The 11,431-nt window shown below is 38.4% G+C and overlaps 1 pseudogene; it reads right to left on the bottom strand.

The window, feature by feature from the left end:
• Window positions 1–2,752: 2,752 nt before the first annotated feature.
• LOC116122880 lies at window positions 2,753–2,849 on the bottom strand (annotated as a pseudogene).
• Between the last annotated feature and the right edge of the window lie 8,582 nt (window positions 2,850–11,431).

The raw sequence follows: 11,431 nt of genomic DNA, 5'->3' as shown, positions 1-11,431 counted from the left end.
ATCCTTGATCCTTGCGGGTTTGGCTAGCACATTGAACCCTTTGGTGGTTGACGTCCTGTCTTCATGTGGATACCGAGAGTTCATTCCTAACTTGGAGTGGGAGCAATTCATATTGATTGAAGGAGCCTCCAAGCATTGGTATGAAATATGATATTTATTGTTTAATATTTGTTTCATATGCAAACAACATAAAATGGGTATAAGGATCTAGGGTTCATTGTTGTGGATCGGGATACAATTTTTATATTCCACTGCGTAAACTCTATCCATATACTAATAATGGTATCAGAGCAAGGTTATTCCTTATTACATTGTTTTATATAACGTCTGGATGATTTGGTTTCGATATGTATCAATTAGGGTTTTAGTGTTTTGCTTATAATCTGAAAATTGATTAAAAAATCTGTTGTGGTTGATGTGTTGTTTTTCTGTGATTTTGCATCTGTTCGTGTTGGATCAAAATTAAATAAAACTTAATTTTGATCTTTGGAGTATGCTGCCATAAGGGGCAGCATGTTATTGTTGTGCACTGCTATTGGACAGATTGTGTGCAGTAGCACTACTGTTACATAGGACCATACATAGAGGAGTCTTGGGCTGTGTTGCTACAACATGTTGGATTGTGTTGACCACATGCTCCAACATGCGGCCTTGGGTTGTGTTGCTACAAACCACACAGTAGCAGCCTTGTGCTACTATACAAAGGCTGTTGCTGCACGCAATAGAAGTGCATGCTAATGTACCGTTACTGTCCTCCCTGTGAGCTACTATATGTGGCTGCCCTGTGGTGACCAAGTGATAATCCGAGGATTATACTAGTTTATTTAAGCTTTTAGGCCGGATTTTAGACACTTCTTAGTCTATTTTTGCCTGAATTGCTACTTAAGTTCTTACATTTCGTATTTCAAGTTAAAATGGAAATTTTGAGTGAATAAAGGCAGATTTGGAGTTTTTGGATTCAGAACCAAGCGGAGGGCAATTCTAGAATTTCAGAATTCTTCAGGAAGCTTCGCCGTGGCGAAATGGGCCAGTGACGCACCAGATTCATCTCCTTTGTCGTCGCGGAAAGATCTGCGGCGAAGTCTGCGTACTCCACTTTTTGTAAAATGCACAGTTTCGTTTTTAGGCTAAGTTGTAATATTTTGGGTGAGGTATAAAAGATATACTTAGTCTTTTTGTTTAGGGCGTTCGCGGAGAGATAGACAGCAGTTTTTGCATTTTCTTAGATTCATTTTTGAGTGATTTTGGATTAACAAAGTGTGAAGATTCGAGGTGAAATCAGTGGATTCATCAATTGGGAAGATTCTTTTCATTTTCTCTTGTTTCCGTGATGTTGAACTTGGAGTTTTCCATTTCTTTTAATTATTTTATTGATTTAGCCATGAACTAACTTTTTTAGGGTTAGGGTTTTGATGTAGTTCGGATTCTAATGGGTTAGAAAGTTGATGATTATTAATTTCATATGATTTTGCTTTGATTGTGTGATTATTCTGTATTTATTGTTTGTATGTGATGAACAAGATGAGATTGAGAGATAATTCATGTTAAGCTGCGTGGGTAATCACCGTTGTATTATTGGATGCTAGAGATAGATTCAAGAACCGATGAAATCAATATAGGATTCTTGTGCTTAATGAACTTAGATTTATTAACTTTCATTTTGTTGGGTGCGGAAGGTTAATAGGAAAGAGTAGGACAACATAGCCTGAGAAGGTATGTTGGACACTTTAGAGAGTTCGATTTACAATCAATGCATGAGAATATGAATTTAGTTTAATTCTCCAAGTTTAACCCATAGAGTCCGAATGAAGTCTCTTTCATGCAAGGCAACGATGAATCGCTTTATGAAGCTCGGGAGAGGTACACAGAGTTGTTAAGGAAATGTGCACATCATGGTCTACCGTTTTGGATACAAGTCCAAACATTTTACAATGAGTTGCTACCAAGTATTCAATCTATGATAGATGTGGCAACAGGTGGNTAGAAAACTTAGTGCTTAGCAACAATCCTCGTGGGAACGATACTCATTCATCACTCTATTACTTGTGCGACTAGTATACTTGCTACATATTGCATGTTATAAGAAACACGCATCAAGTTTTTGGCACCATTGCCAGGGATTGAGTTTTAAGTTAACATTGAGTTTTTCTATAGTTAGCTAGATTGAAGTTTTAACTTTTATTTTCAATTTAAGTTGGTTTGTGATCTCACTTTTTTTTTCGTTAATTCTATGCAGTTTATGTGAAGAGCGAGATGTCAGCCAGTGGTTCCTGTTGATCTTGAGATTGAGAGAACCGCCAGACGACTTAACAGAGAGAGAAGAGAAAGAGAGGATTTAGTGGTTGAAACAGAAGAAATAGTTGTTGAAATGGCAGAACCAGAAAACAAGACACTAAGGAAATTCTCAGTTCCCACGGTTAATGGCAGTGGGTCAAGTATTACTATGCCTACGGTGCAAGCCAACAACTTTGAGATTAAGCCAGAAATCATTCAAATGATCCAGTAGTCAGTAAGGTTTAATGGTGATTTGAAGGAAGATCCGAATCAGCATATTGCGAACTTCTTGGAAATTTGTGACACCTTCAAGTCGAACAGAGTGTCAGATGACACCATTAGGTTAAGGTTATTCCCATTCTCATTGGGGGATAAAGCAAAGAGGTGGTTAATGGCACTACCAGCGGGGACTATCACAACTTGGAATGATCTAGCACAGAAGTTCCTGACTAAGTTCTTTCCTCTAGCAAAATCAGCAAAACTGAGAAATGATATCTACAAGATGAATCTGAGTCATTATATGAGGCTTGGGAGAGGTACAAGGAATTGATGAGGAAATGTCCACACCATGGGTTGCCAGTTTGGCTTCAAGTCCAAACTTTCTACAATGGACTGATGGGTAACGTGCAAACCATGGTGGATGCAGCGCCAGGAGGAGCTTTGCAGAATAAGACACCAGAGGAGGTGGTAGCGTGCCGAATGCACCAAATTAATTAACCTTACTAACCTAACTACTAAATTGTATATAGGGTGAGCAAGGGTCGATCCCACAGGGAATGATTCGATTAAATCCTATATTCTATGCCAATAGCCACGATGAAAACAACACAATAAGACATATTGTTTCTTTCAAGGGTTATACAATCCTTAATCATGTGTCGTCACCAAGTTCACACAACTTCTCAAGACATATTGTTTCAAGACTACAAAGATTTAAATCTGATTAACTCTATTTTATGAAATCTTGCTAACATCCTAAGTCAAGGAATATTCTCAACAACAAAGTCAAGTTACTATTTCATGCATCACTAGATGTTCAAAGACATGACTTAAAGCATAAACCTTCGTAAAAACAAAAACTCTTTTATTTATTTATTTTTTCCCTTAACATAAGCAAACACCTAAAGCCTAACTTCTCCCCCACACTTAAAACTTACATTGTCCCCAATGTAAAACCCAAATGTAGAGACAGGCAAATAAAACAAAAAAAATATGGCAAATAAAAAACTAAATTCAAAGGAAAAGAAAATCAAATTTGAATTCTTGGGTTGCCTCCCAAGCAGCGCCGTTGGTTAAAGTCATTAGCCCGACTCTCTGAATGGTCATCACTACTCATGTATCATAAAAAACAAATGAAAAAAAAAAAAAACACAACTAAACACTAATTAAATGAAATAACAAAAGAACATAGAACATAAAAAATAATCGACAAAGAACATTCCCCGGCAACGGCGCCAAAATTTGGTAGCGTGCTGAATACACCAAATTAATTAACCTTACTAACCTAACTACTAAATTGTATATAGGGTGAGCAAGGGTTGATCCCACAGGGAATAATTCGATTAAATCCTATATTCTATGCCAATAGCTACAATGAAAACAACACAATAAAACCCTAAACAGTGAACATGACAACATAACAGAGTAATGAAAAGTGTTTGTAATCAAGGCAAACTAAAGTAAAACAAACAATGGTAGAAAATATCAGATTAAAGGCAATCAGTTCTTGGTTCAAGATCCACTTAAACATGCATTGGACATGAACTAACCGTAACACTGTTCTATCTCGTTATCATGGAACTACTAACCCTAGGAAACAACAAGCTCTGTTACCCGAATTCTCCCTTAATCGTCACTACTGAAATAAGCTCTTCAAATAGATCCTAACCCTCGAACAACCTAGAATAAGCTCTCTAAGTTTAATTCAATGGCAGCCTTAAGAATTAGGAAAATAGATCAATCTAAGCAACAATCACACAAGCTCGGATAATTTAACTTAGGTTACGTTATCCAAGATGACAGAATGAAAACTTATCCATAATCATCTATCATCATGTGTTACCCATTGAATAGAAAAAGGACAATTACGGATCACAATTCCTAATTCTAATAGATAAAATTCCGATTAAACAATTTAGCAGGCCATTACTAAATCACCCAAACAGAAAATTATAAACAATTAAAACAGAATAACATAAAAAATTCCAATAAAAACGAGATTAAGAATAATGTTACTGAAGTTAGGTTACACCAATGACATGAATTTAGGTTTCAAAATCCCCTTGAACTGAAAAAGAAAGATCAGCCTCACATCTTGATGTAGAAAGTAAAAGAAAACCGAAAAAACTAAAAACTACTACTGTTCTCTTCTCCCCCCTTTTTAACCTAACAACTCATCAATAAATAACATGTGTTTTCCTTAATTCTACCCCAGGAATCACGGAAATTACTTTACTAGACGTTAACGTTTCCTAAAAGATAGACTTCCAGATTTGTCAAAATCTTATCAGATATGGAAAACAGAATTAGTCTCCAGATTGCACCAGGATTATCGCAATGTAAAATATGTTTTCTGGGCTTGGTCCCTTCATGAAAATTGTAGTCTCGGATGTGTATATGAATCTGGGCTTTTGAATCACCCACTTTCGATATCTGACGCTCTAGTTAGGCCCGTTTGAAGATTCAATACTTAGCCAAGGAATCCTTCCGCGACTAGGATTCCAGGTCCGGTTTTGCAACAACTACTGGGAACCCAAACGAACTCGGATTCTCGCCCATAATACCTTCCTGAAAATCTTGATTCGTCTACTTTACTTCTTCTGAAGGACACTTTTGCAATTGAGAAATTTAACTCCATGAAAGACCTGAAAAACGTAGCACTGGTCAGAATAACACAAATTCTGGAATTTCCTAATCTTTTATCACTTCTTTCCTAAAGTCTATCCAACTATGCCGAACTCACAAAATAAACTCTAATCAACTCAAATAGGCATAAAACATAACAAAAAACATAATATGGAAGGAATAACAATATATAAATTACACTCTTATCAGGATGCTTATGAGTTGCTAGAGGTTTTGGCAAAATGAGAGATCAATACCAAGAAAATCTATGGGTCTTCATGAAGTTGATGCCTTCACAGCCATCTCAGCCCAACTCACGGCACTTCAGAAATAGTTGGGAACTATGCAGGTAAACTCTATTTAAGCACCTCAACTAACTTGTGATTTTTGTGCAGGAAACCATGTGAGCAGCGAGTGTCAAGTGGGGAACACATTTGCTTTGTCATCTTCATCATCAGAGCAAGTGAACTACTTGGCAGGGAATCAAAGGCAACCAAACAACTCGTATTCCAACACATACAATCCAAGGTGGAGAAATCATCCAAATCTGGCTTGGGGCAATCAGAACCAGCAAAATAATCAATGGAACCAAAAGTCATTGCCAAATAACCAACCAAGGGTGAATAATCAATCGGGAGACCTAAGAGTGACAAAGTTGGAGGACATGTTTGGGAAATTTATGCAGGAGACCACAAGATTTATGAATGAGACAAGGACGAATTTCAGAAATCAAGGGGCATCCATTTGAAATCTTAAGGTACAGATGGCCCAATTGGCCGAGAAGCTAAATGAGAGACTGCAGGGTTCCTTACCAAGCAATACAGTCACTAACCCACGTGAGCAAGCAAATGCCATAATTTTGAGGAATGGGACAGTTTTAGAAGAGGTTGAACAAGCTAGAAAGAAAGAATCTGAAAAGGAAGAATCTAAAGAGGAAGTTGATGAAGAGATTGTAGTTGATGAGAAACCAAGCGGTTTGGAGGAAGAGAACAAGAAGAAGGATGAAAGGGAAAAGAAGAAGAAGAAATTGCCATTCCCCGAGATACCACCAGAGTTGGCACATCACACACAACCAGTGCCTTTTCCTCAAAGAATGAAGAAAAAAAATCAGGATAAGCAGTTTTTAAAATTTATTGAAATTTTTAAAAAATTGCATATTAACATTCATTTTATAGATGCATTGCAGCAGATGTCGAGCTACGCAAAGTTCCTTAAGGAAATCCTATCGAACAAAAGGAAGTTAGAAGATGAGGAAACGGTGATGCTTACAGAGGAGTGTAGTGCCATTCTCCAAAAGAAGTTACCCCCGAAGCTCAAAGATCCAGGGAGTTTTACTATTCCTTGCATCATAGGAGATACTATGTTTGATCGTGTTTTATGTAATTTAGGTGCTAGTATTAATTTAATGCCCTTTTCTGTTTTCAGGAGATTGGGAATTGGTGAAGTGAAGCCAACGACCATGTCGTTGCAACTAGTGGTAGGTCCATAAAACATCCAAGGGGGATAATGGAGGATGTATTGGTAAAGGTGGATAAGATAATTTTTCCAACTGATTTTGTGGTTCTGGATATGGAAGAGGATAAGGAAATTCCTCTCATTTTGGGCCGACCATTCTTGGCCATGGGGAGAATACTAATAGATGTGCAAGAATGAAAGTTACTGTTGAGAGTTCAAGATGAAACAATAACTTTCAATGTCTTTGAGGCGATGAAGTTTCCATCCGAAACGGATTCGTATTTTAGTGTCGATGTGGTGGATAAATTGGTTGTGGAATCTATTAAAGAAAACACCCCACAATTAACTAAAAGCGTGTATAGCCAAATCCAAAATAGTAGAGGTAGATGATTCGACGAGTAATGAATGTGCTAGGTTGTTAGAAGCACTTCAACCGATTGATAAGAGTCAAGATTTAGAATTTGAGGAGTTCGATTTGAAAAAGAGAAGGAAAAGGAAAAAAATGAAGAACCTCCAAAGCTTGAGTTGAAACCTTTACCTTCCCACCTCAAATATGTATATCTTGGGGACTCAGAAACCTTCCCAGTGATCATTAGTTTAGGATTGAGTAAATTGGAGGAAGAGCAGTTGATTAGGGTGTTAAGGGAACATAGACTAGCAATTGGATGGATGATTTTGGACATTACAGGCATCTCGCCATCATTTTGCATGCATAAGATACTCATGGAGGATGATATTAAGCCTAAGGTGCAACCACAACGAAGATTGAATCCTTCGATGAAGGAAGTGGTGAGAAAGGAGGTGGTGAAACTCTTAGATGCGGGGATTATCTATCCTATTTCCGACAGTCCATGGGTGAGCCCGGTAAAAGTGGTTCCGAAGAAGGAAGGTATCACGGTAGTAAGGAATGAGAGTAATGAATTGATACCAACTAGGACGGTGACAGGCTGGAGAGTGTGCATTGATTACTGGAAATTGAATGAGGAGACAAGGAAGGATCATTTTTTACTACCTTTCATTGATTAGATGTTGGAGAGGTTGGCAAGACATGCCTATTACTATTTCTTGGATGGGTATTCAGGATACAACCAGATTGCCATCACTCTTGAGGATCAAGAGAAGACGACCTTTACTTGCCCCTATGGCACCTTTGCTTACCAAAGATGCCCTTTGGGTTATGCAATGCACCAGCAACATTTCAGAGATGCATGATGTCAATCATTGGAGACATGGTGGAACAGTTCATAGAAGTCTTCATGGATGACTTCTCAGTTTTTGGTTCGTCTTTTGATAGTTGTCTAACTAATCTTTCTCTTGTTTTGCAGCGATGTAAGGAGACGAACCTGGAGCTCAATTGGGAGAAGTGTCATTTCATGGTCTAGGAGGGAATAGTGCTCGGTCATAGGATTTCAAAGGACGGCATAGAAGTTGATCAAGCAAAGACAGAAGTGATTGAGAAGCTGCCACCACCATCAAATATCAAAGCAGTCCGAAGTTTCTTGGGGCATGCAGGGTTTTACAGACGATTCATCAAGGATTTTTCTAAGATTTCTAAACCCCTTTACAATTTGTTGAATAAAGATGTTGTGTTTGATTTTAATGATGAATGCATGCATGCTAACTCTTAAAAACTTATTAGTATCTGCACCTATTATTACAGTTCCCGATTGGGGACTGCCATTTGAATTAATGTGTGATGCTAGTGATTTTGCTTTAGGGGTAGTGTTAGGACAACAGAAGAACAAAATGTTGCATGTAATTCAATATGCTAGTAAAACACTCATTGATGCACAATTGAATTACACCACCACTGAAAAAGAATTTTTGGCTGTGGTTTTTGCTTTTGACAAGTTTCTTTCGTATTTGTTAGATGCAAAGGTGATCGTCTACATGGACCATTTAGCACTCAGGCACCTATTGGCAAAGCAAGAAGCAAAACCTCAGCTCATAAGATGGATCCTATTGCTTCAGGAGTTTGAGTTGGAAATTCGCAATAAGAAAGGGTCAGAAAATGTGGTGGCAGATCACTTGTCAAAAATTGAGAGACAACTTCAGGGAAATGTGGAGGAAAGTTCAATTACAGAAACCTTTTCGGATGAGAAGTTGATGAGAATGGATGAAGCACCATGGTATGCAGATTTTGCAAATTATTTGTCATCAAGGGTGCTCCCAAGTGGTATGACGTTCCAACAAAAGAGAAAATTTTTCTCAGATTTGAAGTATTACTTTTGGGAATAACCATTTCTATACAAACACTGTGATGACCAAGTGATACGGAGATGTGTCCTGGAGGAGGAGATGAAAAGCATTCTACGGCATCGTCGCGAGAGGAAAGTAGGTGGCCATTTTGGAGGAACTAGGACAGCAGCCAAGGTTCTACAATCAGGGTTTTATTGGCCAACCCTCTTTAAGGATTCTTTCCAGATGATTCAGGAGTCTGATCAGTGTCAACGGAGTGGTAATATTTCAAAAAGAGATGAGATGCCATTGAACAACGTCCTGGTGGTTGAGCTTTTTGATGTGTGGGGGATTGATTTCATGGGTCCCTTCCCAAATTCTTTTGGGAACACATATATCTTGGTAGCAGTTGATTACGTTTTAAAGTGGGTTGAAGCAATTGCATTGCCGACTAATGATGCTAGGGTAATGATTAACTTTGTGAGAAAACATATTTTCTCAAGGTTTGGGGTACCACGGGCAATTATTAGTGATGGAGGTTCCCACTTTTGCAATAGACAACTGGATGCACTGTTGGGTAAATATGGAGTAACACATAGAGTTGCAACGCCTTACCATCAAACGAGCGGGCAAGTGGAACTGTCTAATAGAGAGCTTAAAGGCATTTTAGAAAAGACAGTTAATGCATCTAGGAAGGATTGGTCACGAAAATTGGATGATGCATTATAGGCCTACCGAATTGCATTTAAGAATCCAATTGGTATGTCCCCATTTAGAATGGTTTACGGAAAAGCATGTCACTTACCAGTGGAACTCGAGCATAAAGCATATTGGGCAGTCAAGCAGCTAAATAATGATTTAAGAGCTGCTGGGGAGGAAAGGATGCTGACTTTGAACGAACTCGATGAGTTTCGTTCGAAGCATATGAAAATGCTCGAATTTACAAGGAGAAGACAAAAAAGTGGCATGACAAGCATATCAGGAAGAACGATTTTGAAGTGGGGCAAAAAGTGTTGTTGTTCAATTCTAGACTTAGGCTATTCCCCGGAAAACTTAAGTCTAGATGGTCCGAACCATTCACGACTGCAAGAATTCACTCATCCTGAGCAGTGGAAGTTACACATGAAGAAAAGGGCACTTTTACAGTCAATGGACAGAGATTGAAGCCATACATAGATGGGGTGATGAGTTACAAATCCATCCCAATATGGCTTGACATTCTGAAGTGAAAAATTGAGAGAGTCAAGCTTATTGACTATAAACAAGCGCTTCTTGGGAGGCAACCCAAGTGTTTTAAATTTGTGTTCTTCTATTTTTTTTTTTCAGTGTGTTTGATGTTTTGATGAATTTGAATGAATTTTAATTTGTGTTTTTGGGTGTTTCAAGTGAAGTTTTCAGCTAATGCAAGGAAGGAAAATGCTCCAGACTTCGCCGAGGCGAAGCACATTGGGTAAAAATAAGTTTTGAAAAGTCCCAGACTTTGCCGCTTTGCTGGGGTGAAGCAACCTGAAAATTTGTGGCAGCTACTGTATTTTATCGCCCCGGCGAAGAATTTGTCTTTGTCGCGGCGAAGAAGGTTGGACGAAATTTTGCTAAGGCAATTTCATCGAGGCAAAGATTTTTTCTCGCCGCGGCGAAACCTGGGTTTCAAATTAGGGTTCATGAACGAAGAATTTCGCCACGGCGAAGCCTGTTTTCTATATATACTCACTTTGTCTTTTCATTTTCCATGCAATTTTTCAAATACATTTGAGAGAAAAAATTTCCAATTTCAATCATGTGCCTCCCAAGTGCTTTCCTAACCAAAGTTTTCACTCCTTAACCCTCCTAAACACCAAAACAACTCATTTCAACAACAAATTTTTCGAAAATTTCACCAAAATTTCAAGTTAAAGAAATTTGGGGCTTTCCAATCTGGGCTGATTCTGAGTAAAATGGTGGCGAATAATCCTTCATATTAGTAAGATCTCAAGTTCCCTAAACTCATTTTCGCAAAATTTCAAGTTTTAAGTTGTAGATCTAAAAACTTTATTATTGGTTGAGTTTCGAAATTTGTGAGTTCGATTTTGTTGAAGAAGGGTTTATTGTGCATGTTGTGATATTGAGCAGTGTGGGTGTTGAGTTTTGGAGTGTGTTGTTGAATTTGGAGAAATCGTAGTTTGGGGGTCTGATTGCGAATTTTTGGAAGTGTTTTCAATTTTCTTTTTCATGTTTGAATTGGTTGTTGTGGGGAACCTAGGCTTGAATTTTTGGGTTGTGCTGTGAATTGAATTATAAAAAATGGCACCCAAGGTTAAGGTTCCTACAAAGGAAAGGGGAAAGGAAAGAAAGTGGACAGCCGCTTTGTGAATGAAGAGGCCCAGAAACGATATCAAGGGGCTATCCAAAGAAAAGATAAGGGCTTTATTCCTGAGCGCGGATTGACCGCGAGTCAGGCATTGGATTGGAGTCAAGGGAGACGATGGGAACTGTTTATGAGTGCTCCTGCACAACCGGCTATAATGCCGCTAGTAAGGGAGTTTTATGCCAACCTCCTCGATTGTGAAGAGGGTAATGCATTTGTGAGAGGGGTTGATGTGCCATTTACAGAAGATGTAATCAATGAGTTTTACAACCTGCCTAGGTTTCATCAGATGAGTATGGAAGGTTTAGGGGGACACAGTTTAAGGATAGTATCATT

The sequence above is a fragment of the Pistacia vera genome, unplaced genomic scaffold, assembly GCF_008641045.1.
Source record: "Pistacia vera cultivar Batoury unplaced genomic scaffold, PisVer_v2 Contig138, whole genome shotgun sequence".
NCBI classification, from domain to species: domain Eukaryota; kingdom Viridiplantae; phylum Streptophyta; class Magnoliopsida; order Sapindales; family Anacardiaceae; genus Pistacia; species Pistacia vera.
The sequence above is the reverse complement of the archived record's forward strand: the minus strand, read 5'-3'. Positions and strand labels throughout refer to the sequence as shown.